Here is a 20,012-nt window from a genome sequence, read left to right as displayed (position 1 = left end):
GCACTCATGCTCGTCTAGCCTCGACAACTGCCCACATAGCTGCCTTCTCCCCCGTTACCCACCACTGCCTTTCTCCATCTACCTCTGCCCTTCCTTACCCTCCCCCTCGCCCTCCCCCACCTCCATCTTCTGTCTCTATCATTTATCGCTGCTCTTGAGTCACTGAAAGGGACCTTTCCCTTTACTCCCTCCGCACAAGGACAGCATTTCCTACCATTAGCACATTACCCGGGGTGGTTATTCCCAGGATGACGGAACTTTCCTATTTTCTCAGCTCTGACCCATGCTCACACTCCCCCCGCCCTCCCAGGAATCCTGCAGTGCCAGAACTTCTCTTCCCTCGCTGTTATTGTGGATTTAGAGGCCCCGGCCTGGGGATCCTTTGGGGAAAGCTCGCCGCTTCCTGCGGGAGGAGGCTCGGGTGTCACCACCGCCTCCGGTGGCGGCGTCCCCTTCTTCGGTGGTGTTCTGCTGTTGGGCTCCGCGGGTTGGAAGTCTGGACAGGTCTCCAGGGCTGCTTTTTGCTGCCTGCCTGGCCTGGGCATCACCTGACAAAGCCGACACACAGCTGGGTGCTGACGGAAGTGCCATCGGAAGACACATGCGTTTCCCTGTCTAGACGTACCCCGGGCTGGAATGAGGACGGGGATGCCGACCGGCGCACGGGCATCTCCCCTGTGTGATCAGCGGGGTGATTTCTTACATGGCAGCGAACGGCATGTTTTTAACACATCGCCTGCCGAGAAACCCAGCCTGGACCATCTGGAGTACCACTTGCTTCCTCAGCCCCCCGAGGCCCCAGACCCGAGCCAGGCTCTGCTCCTTGCTGGGGAGCCGGGCCTGCAGACAAGCAGTGTGTGCTGCAGGCTCTCTTTCAAAGTAGAGCCGGCCTCCTGTCCAGTGTGCCACCCACCCTGCCCTGAGCCCCGCGGTCACCAGGCCCTGTGGGATAGCGTTCCTCGGAGCTCGCCTCTCAGAGAGGCTCATTTCCTCCTTCGGGATGGACCCGCCATCTTCCCAAGCACTCTGAGCATGCCCTTTAAGCATCCCTTCAGATTCCGCAGAGGGTCATTGATTTTTTCTTCCTTCGTCTGTTCCCTTGTAATAGTAGCAGAGCTTTAGGTGTGAATTAAGTCCATGGCTTTGCCGACCTGTGTCCCTGGAGCAAGTGACAGCCTGGCACCTGAGACTCGGCTGCACAGCTGTGCTGCACGGCTGCCTGGCCTCACTGCAAGGGTGGGCTGGGCGATCGGTGGCCCCAGACTTCCCGCTGCCCTTCCAGTCGGGGCTGGGAGGCTCCTTGTGGGAACATCTTTACTTAATGGGTCTCGAGGGTCTGGAAGTAAACACATTAACAAGCCACAACTACTGTTTGGGCGAGTGCATTTCCCACCGGTGATTAATAGAGATTTCCGCGCATTACTTTTTAAAAGAGTGAGCGTTCTGGAACGGGCCGCAGAGGCTCATTAAAGACAGCAGGGTCTCCGTCACTCACAGCCTCCAAAACCCGCTCACGAAGGTAACGTTGGCAGCCCCGGGTCTGACGGTGCGTCCGCGTCCCGGGGCTCCGGCTCCCTGGGCACCGCACGGGTGTGGGCCACATCGGCTGTGCTCACATCTAGAAAGGAGTTTGGGAATGACTCTGTTGTCCTTTGTCCAGATGACTGAAGCTCACACGCAACCCCGTGGGGGAGTCAAGCAACCTTAAAAGTGACAAGGCAATGATCAACTCATTAAAAGTGACAAGCATTGTTATCAAACACAACAGTTGATTCACTAAGTTCAGTCTTGATTTAGAGTGGCGGGGGGAGGGGGAGGGAGGGAGGGGGCCGGGGGAGAGAGGGGGGTGGGGGGAGGGAGGGAGGGTGATGGGGGGAGGATGGGGATGGGGGGAGGGAGGGAGGGGCTGGGGGAGGGAGGGAGGGGGCGGGGGAGAGGGAGGGGGCGGGGGGAGGGAGGGGGCGGGGGGAGAGAGGGGGGTGGGGGAGGGAGGGAGGGTGATGGGGGGAGGATGGGGATGGGGGGAGGGAGGGAGGGGGCGGGGGGAGGGAGGGGGCGGGGGGAGGGAGGGAGGGTGATGGGGGGAGGATGGGGATGGGGGGAGGGAGGGAGGGGCTGGGGGAGGGAGGGAGGGGGTGGGGGGGAGGGAGGGGGCGGGGGGAGGGAGGGGGCGGGGGAGGGAGGGGGCGGGGGAGGGAGGGGGACGGGGGAGGGAGGGGGTGGGGGGAGGGAGGGGGAGGGGGGAGGGGAGGAGAAGGGGTGGGCAGAGCGCCCGCTTCTGCTGCGAGAGGGGGTTCCACGCCTGCTCTTCTCACCCCGGGTGCACAGATGCTTCCGCCAATCCTGGCTGGAGCAGCGGCACCGCCTGCCCTGAGTGTCTTCCGCAGAGGGAATCGGGGTAACCTGAGCTTCTACTGTGGGTTTTCTCTCCTCTGGAGCGTAGTTTCTTAAACAAAAAACCAAAGGGAAAAGAAAATAGAACAAAAGGAACAAGACTAGATATATTTTCTTCTACCAATCCTCCTGCCCCCAGTCGAAGTCATTTTGAACTTTTCTAGATATGTTCAGACGTGTGTGTGTGTGTGTGCATGCGTGTGTGTGTCTGTGTGTGTGCGCACGCACACACACACTCCAGTCCTGGGGCTTGAACCCAAGGCCTTGTGCTCTTGCTTGGCTCTTCTGCTCCAGGCCGGCATTCTCCCGCGTGAGCCACAGCTCCGTTTCTACCCTCGCACTCCTCAGTGGGATTTCTGGGAATTCTTCGTGTTTTCCTTTCTTTTCTCTCATCTTCTGGGACTCCATTAAAAAATATCCCGAGTTCCTTTCGGCAGCTGGGTCTCCTGCCGACATTTAATGGGGGTCCCGGCCAAGTCCCTGGTGAGATGCTCACGGAAGTCTCTGGCCCTCCCGGAGCTCCAGGCTCGGGTTGGGGGTCCGAGCTGGCTGCCCGGAGCGGGGCTGGCTGGACAGGGCTGGGGAGCAGCGCCTCGCTGCCCCACGGTGTGCCTCTCTGGCCCCCCTGCAGCTCTCCTCCGCAGAGGCCTTGCCCAACCCACACGGAGCCTCTCCCAGACCCCAGAAGCCCACGTCGCCTACAGAGCCTGCACCGAGGTCTCAGGAGCTGCCACGGAGGGAGCGTGCACTCGTGGGGCTGAGGAAGGAGGGTCCTCGCACGCCCGCTTCCCCCACACCCACAGAACCGCACGCCCGCTTCCCCCACACCCACAGAACAACACACCCACAGAACCGCACGCCCGCTTCCCACACACCCACAGAACCGCACGCCCGCTTCCCACACACCCACAGAACAACACACCCACACAACCCCACGCCCGCTTCCCCCACACCCACAGAACAACACACCCACACAACCCCACGCCCGCTTCCCACACACCCACAGAACAACACACCCACACAACCCCACGCCCGCTTCCCACACACCCACACAAGCACACACCCACAGAACCCCACGCCTGCTTCCCACACACCCACAGAACCGCACGCCCACTTCCCACACACCCACAGAACAACACACCCACACAACCCCACGCCCGCTTCCCACACACCCACAGAACAACACACCCACACAACCCCACGCCCGCTTCCCACACACCCACAGAACAACACACCCACACAACCCCACGCCCGCTTCCCACACACCCACAGAACAACACACCCACTTCCCACACACCCACACACCCACCAATCCCACACACCCACACAACCCCACGCCCGCTTCCCACACACCCACAGAACAACACACCCACACAACCCCACGCCCGCTTCCCACACACCCACAGAACAACACACCCACACAACCCCACGCCCGCTTCCCACACACCCACAGAACCGCACGCCCGCTTCCCACACACCCACAGAACAACACACCCACAGAACCCCACGCCCGCTTCCCACACACCCACAGAACAACACACCCACACAACCCCACGCCCGCTTCCCACACACCCACAGAACAACACACCCACACAACCCCACGCCCGCTTCCCACACACCCACAGAACAACACACCCACACAACCCCACGCCCGCTTCCCACACACCCACAGAACCGCACGCCCGCTTCCTACACACCCACAGAACAACACACCCACACAACCCCACGCCCGCTTCCCACACACCCACCAATCCCACACACCCACACAACCCCACGCCCGCTTCCCACACACCCACACAAGCACACACCCACACAACCCCACGCCCGCTTCCCACACACCCACAGAACAACACACCCACACAACCCCACGCCCGCTTCCCACACACCCACACAAGCACACACCCACACAACCCCACACCCGCTTCCCACACACCCACAGAACCGCACGCCCACTTCCCACACACCCACATACCCACCAATCCCACACACCCACACAACCCCACGCCCGCTTCCCACACACCCACACAAGCACACACCCACACAACCCCACGCCCGCTTCCCACACACCCACACAAGCACACACCCACACAACCCCACGCCCGCTTCCCACACACCCACAGAACCACACGCCCACTTCCCACACACCCACACACCCACCAATCCCCCACACCCACATAACCGCATGCCCGTTTCCCACACACCCACACACCCACCAATCCCACACACCTACACAACCACACGCTGCTTCCCACACACCCACACAAGCACACACCCACACAACCCCACGCCCGCTTCCCCCACACCCACATAACCGCACGCTGCTTCCCACACACCCACACACCCACCAATCCCACACACCTACACAACCACACGCTGCTTCCCACACACCTACACTACCACACACCCGCTTCCCACACACCCACACAACTGCACACCCACCAATCCCACACACCCACACTACTGCACGCCCGCTTCCCACACACCCACACTACTGCACGCCCGCTTCCCGCACACCTACACTACCACACACCCGCTTCCCACACACCCACACAACCACACGCCCGCTTCCTGCACACCTACACTACCACACGCCCGCTTCCCGCACACCCACACAACCACACACCCGCTTCCCGCACACCCACACAACCACATGCCCGCCACTTTTGGGGTACTCAAGGGGTGGAGAGAGAGGCTTCCGGTCTGTTCCCCCCAAAGCTACTCTGCCTCCTGTTTTGACCCCCCCCAATTTAGTTTCTCAGAGGGACGCGGCCCCGCCTGACCAGCACAGCCACGCGGCTGGGCAGAATGGCCGGGCTGAAGCAGAGCTGGGGTGGAAGGTGGCGGGGGGGGGGAGGGGGGCTGCAGGCCGGGGTGGGCGGGGGGGGCGGGGGGGGCGGGGGGGCTGCAGGCTGGGGTGGGCAGGGGAGGTTGCAGGCTGGAGTGGATGGGGGGGCTGCAGGCTGGAGTGGATGGGGGGGCTGCAGGCTGGGGTGGGTGGGGGGCTGCAGGCTGGGGTGGGTGGGGGGCTGCAGGCTGGGGTGGATGGGGGGGCTGCAGGCTGGAGTGGATGGGGGGGCTGCAGGCTGGGGTGGATGGGGGGCTGCAGGCTGGGGTGGATGGGGGGGCTGCAGGCTGGAGTGGATGGGGGGGCTGCAGGCTGGGGTGGGTGGGGGGGCTGCAGGCTGGGGTGGGCGGGGGGGCTGCAGGCTGGGGTGGGCGGGGGGGCTGCAGGCTGGGGTGGGTGGGGGGAGGGAGGCTGCAGGATAGGGTGGGGGGGCTGTGCGGCCTGCGCGCCTCGGGCCCCTGGCTCATCGTGGAGGCTGCCCACGCCCCGCGCCGGGCACGGGCGGCTGCCTCAGCTGCCGGGCCTTTTCTAATTAGCTGCCTGTGTCCAGACTGACCTCAATTTCACTCACCTGAGAAGACAGATGAGCTCGCTCACCCTCAACTGCTGGCTTGTCTCAGCCTCTGTGCCCACGGTGGAAGACTCTAGAAGCGGAGGCTGAGGAGCAGAACCAGGCCGGCTAGGCGAGGGAGGCGGGAAGAAACCAGTCCACCGCCGCTCTGCACCGAGCCTGGTGAGCGGGCGTGAACCGGCTCTGCACCGAGCCTGGTGAGCGGGCGTGAACTGGCTCAGCCTGGTGAGCGGGCGTGAACCGGCTCTGCACTGAGCCTGGTGAGCAGGTGTGAACAGGCTTGGCTTGGCGCGTCTGGCTGCCTGAGGGCCTTGTGAGAGGGAGGAGGGGAGGAGGAGGTCTCAGCCGACCTCCTCCGCCTGGCCTCCTTGGCCGCGGCCGCACGGCCTGCCACGCCACGACCTGCCACGGTCTGCCACGGTGGCCGTGCTGAATGGAGTCCTCACAGAGCCGCCGCTTGGAGCTGGGGGAGCCCGGGCTGCGGGAGGCCAGCTGGGTGGAGGCGGAGTGGAGGCTCAGGAAGGAGGAGGAGGTCAGGAGGTCCAGGATGTGCAGCGGGCTGTGCACACTTCCCTCTCACACTGAGGTACAAGATCCTTGTTCAGCCCTCGGTGCTTCCCTAGGTGCCGAGGAGTCCTTCGGGAGCAGGGGGCAGGGTGGCAGAGGCCAGGCAGACAGCACAGCGGCCCTCTCCCGTCCGGCCCCGCTTCTCTCCGCCTCCCTGCCTCCCTGGGCCCGGTCCCTCCGCTCCATCCCTCCACGTTCAGTGCTGGTGCCAGAGTGGAATGGGAGTCTCTGCCTGTTTCATGGACGAGAACAAGCAGCAGGCGCTCCTGAGAACCAGCCAGGAGTCTCCTCCCCCGGAGCCAGACAGTTCTTTCCTTGATATTTCTTTCTTCTTTCTTTTTTTGGTGAGGTCTATGAAATTGTTATCTTTAAGTAGTTGTACGAAGGAGCTGTCATGTAACAGAGCAGCTGATGAATGCAATGCGCCTCAACCCAGGTCACCTTTCCACATCCCCCCTCCCTCTCCCCCGTTCTCCTCGACGTTCCAGGATGAACATGGCTTTTCCTCCTTGACGACCTCACGGCCGCCTGCTCACAGGAAGTCGTGGTTGTCATGATGGCGTGCCGTTGGACCTTTTGCCGCTTGCCCACACTGCACGTCTCCAGGTGGTGCTCCTGCTGCTGGCTGCTCTTTATCCCCAGGCCTGCGTCCGCCAGACACTGTCAGAATTGAGGCAAGTTTCAGGTGACATATCATTAGGTCGTTTTTTCAAAATCCCCTCTGCCCATCTGTTTTTCCACTAGTCTTTAATGTAATCACAAATATCTAGGGTGTATATCTGCTATTTTTTTAAAATATTTTGGCCAGTCCTGGGGCTTGAACTCAGGGCCTGGGCACTATTTCTGAGCACTTTCCACTCAAGGCTGGTGCTCTATCACTTGAGCCACAGCTCCACTGTTAACTGGAGATAAGAGTCTCATGGACTTTCCAGCCCAGGCTGGCTTCAAACGCCAATCCTCAGATCTCAGCTTCCCAAGTAGCTGGGACTACAGGCATGAGCCAACACAGAATTGAAGATCTTCAGTTCCTCTAGATCATTTTCTTTGACTTCAGTTTTCGGAAATTTGATGGGATGTTCCTTGGGATGGATTTCCTAGATTTTTCTCCTTGGGTTTAACTTAGTCGTGAACCTGTAAGTAATATTCTTTGCCTTCTTTTTTATTGTTGTCAGTTTGTTTTGGAATTTTTCAGTGATCATTTCTTGTAACAATTTTCTGTCTCACCTTTTTCTACTTTCCTCTGAAATTCCAAAGACTCCTTTTAAGTCTATTTTATAAAACACACCTGTTTGTGAGCTCTCTTGCTAATTCTTCTCCCCTTCCCTCCTTCCTTCCCTCCTTCCCTTCCTCTCCCTTCCCCCCTCCTTCCCTCCCTCTTTCCCTTTCTCCCTCTCCCTTCTCCCTCTTTTCCTCCCTACTCTTCTATGCTCTACAGCATCTTTTCTCTGTGTATTTGTGCCGTTGTTTCTATTGCTCTGCTGTACAGAATGGAGCTCTCTGAATGCCGCCCCTCTGTCTATGCTGGCCTTGAACCCCAGACGGGTGCCAGTTCTTATTTCAGTTATCCTGCTCTGCAGTACTAAAGTGTCTACTTGGTTTCTACTTCTTTTTACGTAGTCACTGATTTTTAGAAGGCGCCTTTCTCTGCTGATGCTTGTGTGTCATCTGTCCCCACACATCTGCTTTCAATCTCCTATAGGAACCCGCACTTCACTGTCCTTTCCAGATGATCCGGTCTGTGTAACCTCTTCCTCCGGCAGGGGAGTCCTCCCCACTGGACGATGTCCTGCTTGGGTAGAATGAGGGCTTTTTGATTGGCACAGCTCGTCGGGCCCTGGGCCCTGGGCTCCGGGTGCTGGTCTTGCGCTGGGCCCTGGGCTCCGGGTGCTGGTCTTGCGCTGGGCCCTGGGCTCCGGGTGCTGGTCTTGCGCTGGGCCCTGGGCTCCGGGTGCTGGTCTTGCGCTGGGCCCTGGGCTCCGGGTGCTGGTCTTGCGCTGGGCCCTGGGCTCCGGGTGCTGGTCTTGTGCTGGGCCCTGGGCTCTGGGTGTTGCTGCCGCCCGGTCCTGCTTCTGCCGGCCTCCTGTACTGTCCCTCAGGCGGAGCACAGAGGAGAGCCAGGCGGCCGCCTGTCCAGGGTGCCTGGGAGGCGGGCAGCAGGGTCCTGGCCTCTCGGCTGCTGCTTTTCTGATCTGCAGGGGAAGGATGGGGCACAGTGCGACGAGGCAGTGCGGGCTGGGAGGGTCAAGCATGCATGGTGGCTGCATGCTCGCCTCATGCTTGTTCTCACTTAGCGGACCTCGGGCCGTGAGATCATTTCCCCAGACCACTGCCCGTGCCACGTGGACCGCCATGGGATCCTACTTCTGCTTCCACTTCCCGGGCACAGGCTGGTGTGGGGTAGGGTCCCCAAGATGGAGCAGGACGGCTGTGCCCCAGCTCTTCAGGACGCGGGGAGCTGCGGGTGCTCCAGCAGCCTCGTGTGAGTTTGAAAGGTGACAAATGTTAGAAACAGCTGCGCGGTGTTTCTGGTGTCTGTCAGCAGGGCGGCATGCCTCCGGCCATGCGTGTTTGGAGCCTTTTTATTTAGCACGCTTTATTTTTAAAAGCCAAATGTGTTCCTTTGTGGTACGTGTTCCTTTGTTGTGTGTGTGTGTGTCGTTGGCTGAGTGTGAAATGGGAGGTATGCAGACGGGAGGAGACAGGCTCTCGGGCTGTGCCGCTGGTCCGAGCCCTGCCTGGGGACAAACGTGCTCCTTGGGTTTCTAGTCTGGGGTTCGTGTGCAATGTGCCTGTCAGGCCTGAAGGGGCCTAGAAGGGGCGGGAGAGCATGGACCCAGCGGGGCGCAGGGCAGGGGCATTCCCGGAGAGACCACAGCCCTCCAGCGGCTCCTCATCGGGGCTCAGCCAACACCAACGGTCCAGCCGGCGGAGGAGCCAGTGCAGGCCGCGCCCGCGTCTCTGACCTGGCTCCCCGGAGGGCTCTCTGCTAACTCTCCCGGGGCCTGTCCCTGTCTTCACCGGCAGTGCCCCCCCCCCCCCCCCGCGGTCTTCAGCTCCCGCGTGCTTGCTCGGGTGTCTCCTCCCCCGCAGGCCTTGGCCCCAGATCTGCTCTACGCCCTCCACCCTCCCGACAGTGCTCCCTGCTCTCTACCCCCCCCCCATGCCTGTCACTTCTGACATTTCGTGGACATCGGGGGAAGGTGAGTTACAGCGAGGATTTTACGAGGGTGTGGCGGTCCCCGGGTGAGGGGAAGACACTGCGGTGTGGGGTGACATGCAGCAAACCCTTCTTGGTTGGAAAAAGAAAAGGATTTTCTACAGATTAGTCACCTTGTACTTCCTCACATTTTCTGGTCCCCAAAGGCCAGCTGTCACCTGGGATTAAGTAAAGAGCCCTTGGGTCCATCTGCTCAGATTCACAAAGCAAACAGACGTCGCAGACGCCTTTCTCGAAGGCACTGTTTGCTCCCGCGTCGTTTTTTACGAAGCCGAGCATCAGGGCGGCCGGCCACACGGAAGCTGCGTCTCTCCTTGGACCCCATGGAGCTCTGCCACGCCGCGTCATGTCTGGTGAGACCCAGGGGAGCTGTCCACAGCGCGCCGGGCGGCGGTGCCCACGTGGTGCACGCAAGTTTGGTGCCTTTTAGTTTGAATTCTGAGCACCCCTCTTTTAGAAGGTTCTGGGTCTCTTCCGCTCCATCGTTCACCCAGCACTCTGGCTGAACCTCTGAAAGAACATGCAATCGTCCGCAGTGGTGCTGTTCCATTCCCCCCCCCCCCCGCCCCACTCTTCTCTTTCAATCGCTAGGGGAAAATGTGCACAAGAATACCTTCCTACGGTGTCCGAATTCCATTTCTACCGAGCTCACCCATTATCGGCATAATCCATATTTCGAAAAAATAATTTATTGTTCTCCCGGAGGAAGTTCAATATTTGAAATCGGTCATCTTGCAATGAATAAAATAAGAATTTGAGGCTGATTTAACCTTTCCATTACCCGCAGCCCTGCCAAGGCAATGAAGAAGCTTCTTTCAGATTAAAGTCGGGCTTCACGGTAATTGAATTGGTTTCATTCCGGAGTGCCCTGGCAGGCCTGACCGCCACGCTCAGCTCGGTCCCTGCGGTGTGCCGCCCGGTCGGTCTGTTGGCCCTGACTCTGTCCCCAGCCTCCCACACAGTTCCATTCATTGGCAAGCCCAGCCTGCTGGAGCCATTCTAGAAGGAGATTCTGGGGTGTGTGTCTCCAGTCTTGGGGGAGAGGGGACTGACCCATGCTGACCACCAAAGGACAGTCCTTTAGTTGATGTTGCATCTTGCAATAGATCATACACAGTTAATGAAAGATAGACTTCCCTGTTTGATAGAATTCACTGTTTGAAACCTACTTACCTTTATAAAAATTTATTTTTATTGTAAAGGGGATGTCCGGAAGAGTTAGTTGCACAGGTCAGCCTGCAAACTTCTTGTTTTAAAAGGAAAGTGGTATCACTATCCGAGCAGACAATCTCATAGCAACTTTTTATAAAAGCTAATTGCAGTGACAATTCCTTCCAGATACTTACTGTCTGCCAAGAGCTAGGAGCCAGGGAGCCTCTGCCCTTGGTTAAAATCGCCAAGAGCTGGCCGGACAGCTCCGGGCAACTTGCCCGCAGAGGATGTGGACAGCCGGGTATTTCTACTGGGCAGAGCAGCGAGATCATCCAGTGTCCGACTGGCGTGCCTTCATTTCTCGTTTTGGGGTTTGGGAAGCCGTCCGCGCACAGTGAGTCCCTTGTGGGTGAGCGTGGGATTCAGAGAGCCACGGGTCGGCGCTGGAGGTTTCTGTGGCTACAACACCGCACGGGGCGGTGGTCGTGATGAAGCGTGGACGCTCCTGCTCATGGCCACAGCTCTGGCACCAGGTCCTCCACTTGGCTCACATGTGGGGTGAGCTTGTGGGCCTGTTTGCGTCTCTCTTCCCCTGCTTACAACGGCTGAGGGCACCTTCAAGACCCTGCGACCCGGCCCCGCGTGACAGCCTTGCGCCACGGCCTGTCGAATCCACCCCTGCACACCATGAGCATACGAGGCTGGGTGGGAAGCTCCTGGACTTGAACCTTTGGGGGCTCCTGGAGAGCTTCGCGTGGAGCGGAGCCTGGCTGGGCGGCCGCCTGGAGCTCTTGAGAGCTGCGGCGTGGCTCCGGGCTGTGTGCACGGCGTCGTCACCTCCCCGCTGACCAAGTCTGTGTCGTCCACCGAGGCCTCGTCCAAGGCCCTGGGGCCGCTGGGCTCCCGCGGGCCAGCGAGGCAGAGGGGCGGGGCTCCCACACGGAGCAGAGCGCCCCGTGTTTGGGTGTGGATGGGTGCGGATGGAGTGGGGAGAGAGAAGAGCGGAAGGACTGGGCTTTCTTGGGGGAGATGCAATGGAGTTGGTGGGAATTCCCTGGGTTTAGCACTTGGTGTCCTGTGGCGCTGGGGGAGGAGGAGGGGCCAGCGTTTCTTCTGGGGTTTGGTTCGGAGTGAGTTTCATTCCTTTGCTTCCCAGCGAAGATCCAGGTGTCAGACACAGCACAGATCCTATTAGGAGCTATTGCTCTCTTGTGAGCTCTGTCCTGGACGGCACTGGGTAGCATTCTCAGAGACGCAGCAAGGCTGCGCCCGGGCCCCCAGCCCCTAGCCCCCAGCCGCCACGGGGTGACCGCCGTATGCCATGCAAAGAGGCTGGGTCTGGGGTGACCAGTTACCTGGGCACGGGCTAGTCTCCGGGTGCTTTAGACATTCTTCTGCGGTGCCAGGCTGCTGCCCACCAGGCCCGTCACCTCATTAGTGAGCTCCCATCCCGAAGGGTGGACCTGAGATCAGACCCGGAGACGGGGTGTCCGCTCCGTTCCAGCCCAGGCCGCGTCCTCATGAATAATCGCCTCAGACAAAACTCTGGGTAATTTGTAACCCGCCTCCGTGAGAGGAGCCCTTCAGGCCGCCGCTGTCAGCGGCGGAGACGTTCAGGTTTTATAAATGAACCGGGTTATAAATCACGAAGCCCGATCGGAAGTACATGGGGATAATTCACGGGTGTTATTGCAGGTGGCGGCATCTCTTGGGCACATGATTAAATGCGTCTCTGTCCGTGAGTGGGAAGCCATTCCTCAGGCGCTGGCCCTGCTCCGGCCAGCACCGCCTCGAGGAGTCGGGGGGGGGTCTCAGCTCACCGGGCTGGCACGAGAGTTCCCACACGCGCTGTCTCCTGGTCAGCTTCGCGGCGCTGGGCAGCGAGGACCTGGGGCATCGGATGTTGTCCCCGCGGTCCCCAGACGGCCGCAGACATCCCCATCTTCAGCCTCATCCTTGGCCGGCCTCCAGTGATCTGCCTCCACTTCTGTAGGTGGCTCCTCATCTCAGTCTCCTCTGGGTCCCTCTGGGAGGACCACCCGGACCTGCAGGCCCCAGGCAGGTGGTCGGCCCGACAGTGTGCTAGACATCTGTCCTCAGACATCTGTCCACGTTACGCTTCTCCTCCCCTCTTCTCTCGCTCCTTCAGGCCGAGAGTCCCACGCACAGACCCCATGAGCAATAATAGGTGTGGTAAATGCCACTTCCCCGGAGAGGACTTGGGTTTGGAAGCAGGCTGCACCCCGAGGGCCTCTCTGTGGTCAATGCCACCTGGCATGTCAGCCCTGTCATGGAGGTGGCGGCCTGGCAAGCCCAGGAGGGAGGGACACACCGGACTGACCACCACTGATTTCCATGGCACAGGAGCAGAGGACAGCCCCGACAGGATGTCGGCCGGTGCTAGGAACGTGGCAGGGATGAATGCATGAATCTGTGGTTCAGACTGAAAATCACCAGAAGGAGCCATGGAGGATTTTAAGCATCGCACATCCGTGTGCAGCGCCCACCCTTGGGCGGGGTGTGGCCTCGATTCTGAGACATTTAAACAGAATGTTGTGTGCATGGAAATCAGAGTTCATTACTTGGTGACAGCTCGCCAAGTCTGTCAGCTTTACAAATAACTGTGGGGACGAGCAAAAGACTAAGCTTCTGCTTGATTGTCAAGGGCAGCGTTGCTCATGACAGGCCGCGTCTCCCACAGATATCTGACACCACAGAGACACCAATTATCCCCTGCGGGATTCAAACCCAGCGTCCGTGGGCCACATAGTTATCATTTCTCAGAACTGCCACTGGAGGAGACAGGGATAAAAGTAGAAAGACAGTGCTCATGGGGTGCTCGTGGGGTGCTGCCAAGGTGGTGGACTGTGCTCGTGGGGTGCTGGTGAGGTGGTGGACTGTGCTCGTGGGGGGCTGGTGAGGTGGTGGACTGTGCTCGTGGGGTGCTGGCTCAGGTGCTGGTGAGGTGGTGGACTGTGCTCGTGGGGGGCTGGTGAGGTGGTGGACTGTGCTCGTGGGGGGCTGGCTCAGGTGGTGGACTGTGCTCGTGGGGTGCTGGCTCAGGGGCTGGCGAGGTGGTGGACTGTGCTCGTGGGGTGCTGGCTCAGGGGCTGGTGAGGTGGTGGACTGTGCTCGTGGGGGGCTGGCTCAGGGGCTGGTGAGGTGGTGGACTGTGCTCGTGGGGGGCTGGCGAGGGGCTGCAAACAGTATTTCTACACTGAGGGAGGAGCATGAACTGGAATTTAAAAACCACACTTATTATTAATTTCCACTTACTAGAAGTTTCTGTCAGACACTGTCTTCATTCTGCACACAGGGATGTTTGTTTCCGCACAAGTTGATGAAGGAGACCTGAAGACCAGCAAAACGCTCACTAGAGGGATGTTAGCTTACAGGCTGGGGTCACCTGCATGGAGAGATGCACATATACTCCCAAGGGATATTATTAAATGAGGAAGTAGAGCAATAGCATCCAGAGCTCGTTGGATTTTCACAAAATGCACACGCACCCCAGATTTAAACTCTTCAAATTCTCTGTGCAACACATTGTGCATGGATGAAGGTGGCAGGGATGGAAGGTGACAGAGGTCCTGGAAGGTGACAGAGGGCCTGGAAGGTGACAGAGGTCCTGGAAGGTGACAGAGGTCCTGGAAGGTGACAGAGGTCCTGGAAGGTGACAGAGGTCCTGGAAGACAGCAGAGGTCCTGGAAGGTGACAGAGGTCCTGGAAGGTGACAGAGGTCCTGGAAGACAGCAGAGGTCCTGGAGGACAAAGGTCCTAGGAGTCTGAGATCCACGGTTTTATCAGGAGAAGTGTGGGGAGGTCTGGGAGCAGTTAGTGAGAAGTTCAGAATTAACCTTGAATCCCACTGTCTTCTGAGGAAAATAGCTGCATGTGTTTCTGGTGCAGTTAAAATTTAATCAAGCAGGACTGGGGTTGTAGATATCACGCTGAACTCTGAGTGTGCGTGGGGCAGGGCGGGGTGCGGGGGTGGCCACAGCAGCCCTGGGGTGCGCTACGTCAGCGCGGCGGCAACTGAGGGGCACTCTGTGCAGAATCGCGGAAGGAGGTTTCTAAGAGTCCGGGGAGGAACGTGGCAGAGCGCAGGGATGTTTGACGGTAGTTCTGCATCAGTGCCTGCAAGTGGCCATCCTCCTGACCAGGAAGCGGTCACCCTGGCTTCACGGGCCCCCGCCGTCCCCCAGGGAGCGTCCCTCTCCACCCGGGTCTCAGGGCATGCTGGGGGCCTCACGCTTCCCCAGGGGAGAGTCAGGGCCAGGCCTGTTTCTGCTCTGAGAAGCCATGGTCCCTCGAGTCTCCATGCGGGAGCCATGTGTACTGGGCAGGGCAGGTCCCCGCCAGGAGGAGGTAGCTTTGGGAGTCGATGCAGAATGTTCCGGCCCGTTGTCCTCACGCCCGTCCCCAGAGTCAGGGAGACGGTCTGGATGTGGGGAGGAGACAGGAGGGCTGTCGGTCAGCCCAGGAGGACCTCTCCCTCCAGGGAGGGTGGCCTCTGTGGGGAGTACAGGGAGGGAGCCAGGTGGGGGCCGAGCCTGGGACACAGAGTTATGGTTTCTGGAAGATTCTGAGGTGACTGGGAGGTGCTCCATCAGAACTCCGCTGGCTGGAGCCCTAACGCGCTCTCCCTCCTCCTCGCTGACCTGCCCACGTCCCTTCTAGGCTGGGAAGGGGCCAGGGCTGTGGGTGAGCATCCCATCCCCGCAGGACCCCCTCTGAGGTCATTGCTCAGTATCCTGCCATCTTCTCTGAACGATGTTCGCTGGTGCTGGTCTGAAGAAGAGGGGCAAGAGAGAGATGAGGGAGAAAGAGAGAGAGGGAAGAAGAAAGGAGAGGAGTAGGAGGGAAGGGGGAGGGGAGGTGGGGGGAGGAGGGAGGATGGAAGGGGAGGAGAGGGAAGTGGGGAAGAAGAGAGGTCGTGTGCACTACCAGGCTGATTCCACTCTCCTTCACAGTCCTAGGCCTAGTGGAATGCACGCTCTTCCAAGAAAGATTGCTTTGGGGGACCCTGTCAGCACCCAAATGTTGTGTTATTAGAAAACTAGGAAACGAAAATGGATGATTCACGGCCATAGGTTATTCAAGCATCAGCCACGAACGGCCCACGGAATCGGAGTCTCCTTTTCTTATCAGGCTGATGAGATGTGAACGCTGTTTACTGCACGCGCCGGGCAGGGCAACTCAAATGATTTATTAATGACGCTTATTTAATTTGCCGTCTGGGGAGCTTTCGGTGCGTGACTGGTGTCAGTTGGGAGACAGACTTTTGCCGTGCATTTCTGCACTTGTAGAACGGCCTTGCAAGTGAATTATTCATGGGGTTGGTTGACGGGAGGATGGCTGGCTGGCGGGGGCCGGGCATCATTTCCTCTTCCTTTATTAAGACTACCAGAAGTCAATCAGCTGTCTCTACAGCAACGCAACCGACATCTCATGACGAGGTCCCTGAGCGCGTATTTTTCTAGATGTCTTTTGGTTTCTCGTATTGGCTTTTGTGATCTTGCGGGAGTGGTACAGTTCCCTTCGAGTTGCAGGAGACAGCCCTCTCCTGGCTGGGGTAACTAACCTGTGGCCAGCAGCCATATTTGCTCCTCCTTTGAAGAACCCTGGTTCCATCCAGAAGATGCGTTCTGTGCAGATCCTGCTCTCTGATTTAGTGGTACGGTGGGTTCACTGCTTGTGGTAGATTGTGAGTCAAGGATTAAGGAAAGCTCAGGGTGACAGACCACCGGCTGTGGCTGGCATGGCTCCTGTGGACAAAGCTGTGCTGGCCGGCCAGGGTCGGGGCCGCCGCTGCCCTGAGCAGAGAGCTTCGCTCTGTGGATGGATGAGGAGCTGCGGGGTGGGTCAGAAGCACCAGCAGAGCTCCTTTCCCACCCAGGAGAAGATCTGACGTCTGTGGTGCGGTTGTTTGTTCGTCTTTCCACCAGTCCCTGGTGAGAAGGGGGTGGGGGGTGTCCGTGTGTCCTGACGGAACGTGGCGGTCCCAGGACCAGCAGGACAGTGCCCTGCTCCGCTCTGAGCTGACCACAGCCTCACGTGACCTCTGGCCCAGGGTGGGGCTGATGTGGATGGGCCCTCTTTTCCTCCGCCCTTCCTGCGGCCATCGCCGTAGGATGGGGGTGTCTTTGGGACCACCAGAGGCTGTGTGTGATCTCCTGCAGTCCCGGCTGGCGGGGCGGGTGCACCCACCCTCTCCTCAGACACTCTCCTTCCGGAATTGACACGCGATTCCCAGAGAGCAGAATTCAGTTATAAAGTTACAACTTTCTAGTATATTCTAGTGCTTTCTAGTATATTCTAGAATGACCATGTGGTTCTAGACGGTTTCCATCACTGCACAGGAATTATCAGCCACCATGATCTCCCCTTCCCTGAGGAAAGCCAGGGGTCTCTTCCATCCGTGAAGACGCGGCCGCCCCTCTGGCTTCCAGACAGAGCAAGTCCATCCCTCCCCGCTCTGCCTGGCTAAGGGCCTCTGAGTTGCATGGGGCGGGGATGGTGGCTGGGACCCCCTCCAGCGGGGATGGCCGCGGGGGGGGGGGGGGAATGGCGGCTGGGACCTCCTCCGGCGGGGTCGGGGGGGAGGGGGGATGGCGGCTGGGACCTCCTCCGGCGGGGTCGGGGGGGGAAAGGGGGGGATGGCGGCTGGGACCCCCTCCAGCGGGGATGGCCGCGGGGGGGGGGGGGTAATTGCGGCTGGGACCTCCTCCGGCGGGGTCGGGGGGGGAAGGGGGGATGGCGGCTGGGACCCCCTCCGGCGGGGTCGGGGGTCGGGGGGGGCTCCATGAGGGTCCGGGCTCCATTCCTGCCGGGGCTGGCTGGGGTGGCAGCCCGTTCTGAAAGCTCTCTGTGTGCAGCCAGGACGCCGATCGCTCCGCAGCCTCGCCGGCCCTCCCTCGAGCTCACGGGTTTTAGCTCCCGCTGTTTCAGAGTTGTTTCTCTTCATCCATTAGGCTCCAGGATTAATTTTTAATCTGTTGTTTAGATTTTTGTTTCTAAGTGTCTAGTGCTAACGCTTGTGCTCTCTCTCTCGCTTGCTCATTCTCTCTTTCTCCTTCTCCCTCTTTAAATTGAAGTCACTATTCATGGACACTTTCCTCTAGACACAATGAAGTTCTCTCGGCCCGGCGATAAAATCTGTCGAAAACACAGAGTTGATCCACGTCTCTCATTCTCTCTCAGGCCCCTGGCGGGGAGAAGCCAGCCCCGCAGCTCAGCACAGCAGGACCACTCAGCCAAAGAACCTTCATGAGCACAGACCACCGCGCACACATACGCGTGAGCATGCACACACGGGCGTGTGTGCCCACACGGATGCACACGTCAATTCCCCACGGAATCCGACTCTCAGCCCTCTCCTAGGCCGCCGGGGCTCAGAACCCAAGCAGGCGCGGCCCCTGCCTGCCCTGGCTGCCGGCCGCCGCTCCCTGCCTGGCAGTCCACCATCTCAGTTCCTGACCCACAGGTCCAAACTTCAGTCCACACCGCCCGGGCGGGCCGGCTGTCCCCAGCCACCCTGCCGGAGGGACGTCACACTGCACACCGAGGCTGGACAGGAATCGTGTGTGTGTGTGTGTGTGTGTGTGTGTGTGTGTGTGTGTGTGTGTGTGTGTGTGTGAGTGTTAAAGGGTGCTTGCTCACCAGAGATTCTGGGAGGAGTGGGGAGGAGGGAAAGCTGACAGACGAGGAAACTGAGCTGCTTGGGGCTGAGGGATTTCAGCCAGGATCCTGGGAGGGAGAGAGAGAGAGAGAGAGAGAGAGAGAGAGAGAGAGAGAGAGAGAGAGAGAGAGAGAGGTGGCCCCAATGATTCCCGAGGGCCAGCTCGGCAGCGCCCAGGCCATTTCTCTGCAGGGATCCAGAGCTCCCGGTCCAATCCCCGCCATACTGTTTGCCAGGGAACAAGAAACGAATATGTGCCACTTGGAGCCGCTATGCACAGCCCCAGGAGGGCCAGCTGCCTGGGAGCGCCTTTCTCTTTGAATGAGAGCTAGCGGCGTGTCCCGTCAGTATGAGACCTGCATCATGCCACGAGATGGCACCCCGCTTTCCCATGACCCCTGTCAAGTGTTGGGGGGAAGGAGATTACTTCCTGTTAGACTCCATCTGACTGTTAAACTCTGCGGTGTGACTCTAGAAGAGTCTCCCGTGGTCCATGAAATAGCTTTGATTAAAGCCCCATGAAATACAAAAATATCCCATCGTTTCGCACTCTGGCTGCCCAGAGCCCAGAAGGAGCTACTTGGAACCAGGACGTTTCTTGTGCTGCAGCTGAGGGCGTGGGGCGGGAAAGCTTTGCGGGGTGGTGGATTGGCGGCTAAACGCTCGTGACCTCACGGACGCGGACGGAAGGCACTCGGCACGGCCCACACCCCACGGTTATGGTTCCTGGTGACCAAGACGCACGGTGAACGTGGGACTTGGTGCCTTGTGATGTCACGCTGTTAGTAAAGGCCGCTTACTGAGTGCGTGCTGTGGCGGTGTCTCCTCAGAAGTGAGCGCACGGTTTCAGCTCTGAGAGGACACGCAGCCCACTCCCACCTTGGCACGCGGCTGCCCGGAGACGATTGCATCCTTCTTCAGTTCTAGACAGAGTACAAGTTAAATCGGAGGACAGGAAGCCACGCCAATGCTGCCACGGCCGTGCCGTGGCCCCGGAGGAGGGAGAAGCACCCTCCCTCCCTCCCCGTGGGGTGCGGGCGGGGTGCGGGCTGAGCCTGCTCAGACAACCCGCCCTCCGCTCACCAGGGTGCTCGGGGCGGCTGGCGGCTCTGCTCTGACTCAGTGGCGTGGGAGGATTTCCGTTGGTCTGCGGTGTGCTGGGTGTGTGCTATTCTTCAGGCTCAGCATCTTCTCTGCAGACTGGGGCCGGTGTGGGGTAACCCTGGGTGGGGGTGGGGAGCGGGGGCCGGCACTGTGGGCTCCTGCACCCTCCTGTTCAGGCCTCAGCGGAGGGTCCTGCATGGGGTCCCGTTGCGGGGCTGCCCGGCCCCCCAAGGTCTCTCCCCAGGCTTTATTGGGAAGAGCGCAGAGGACAGGGTATCACAGAGTTGGAAACGCCGTGTGCCTGCATGAACTGGTGGGAGGTGGCTTGGAGAGGGGGTGGGAATGGGAGATGCGGAGGTCCTGGGGTCCCTCACCAACATGGGAGCCGACCCTGGGACAAGCGGCCCTGGAGCCGTTTGGAAGGAGTGCTCTGCTCCCGGGGGGGGGGGGGGCCCTTCCAGTAATGCGGACGCGGGTGTCA

Source organism: Dipodomys spectabilis, unplaced genomic scaffold (genome assembly GCF_019054845.1).
Source record: "Dipodomys spectabilis isolate Male_0828 unplaced genomic scaffold, ASM1905484v1 ptg000494l, whole genome shotgun sequence".
NCBI lineage: Eukaryota > Metazoa > Chordata > Mammalia > Rodentia > Heteromyidae > Dipodomys > Dipodomys spectabilis.
The sequence above is the reverse complement of the archived record's forward strand: the minus strand, read 5'-3'. Positions refer to the sequence as shown.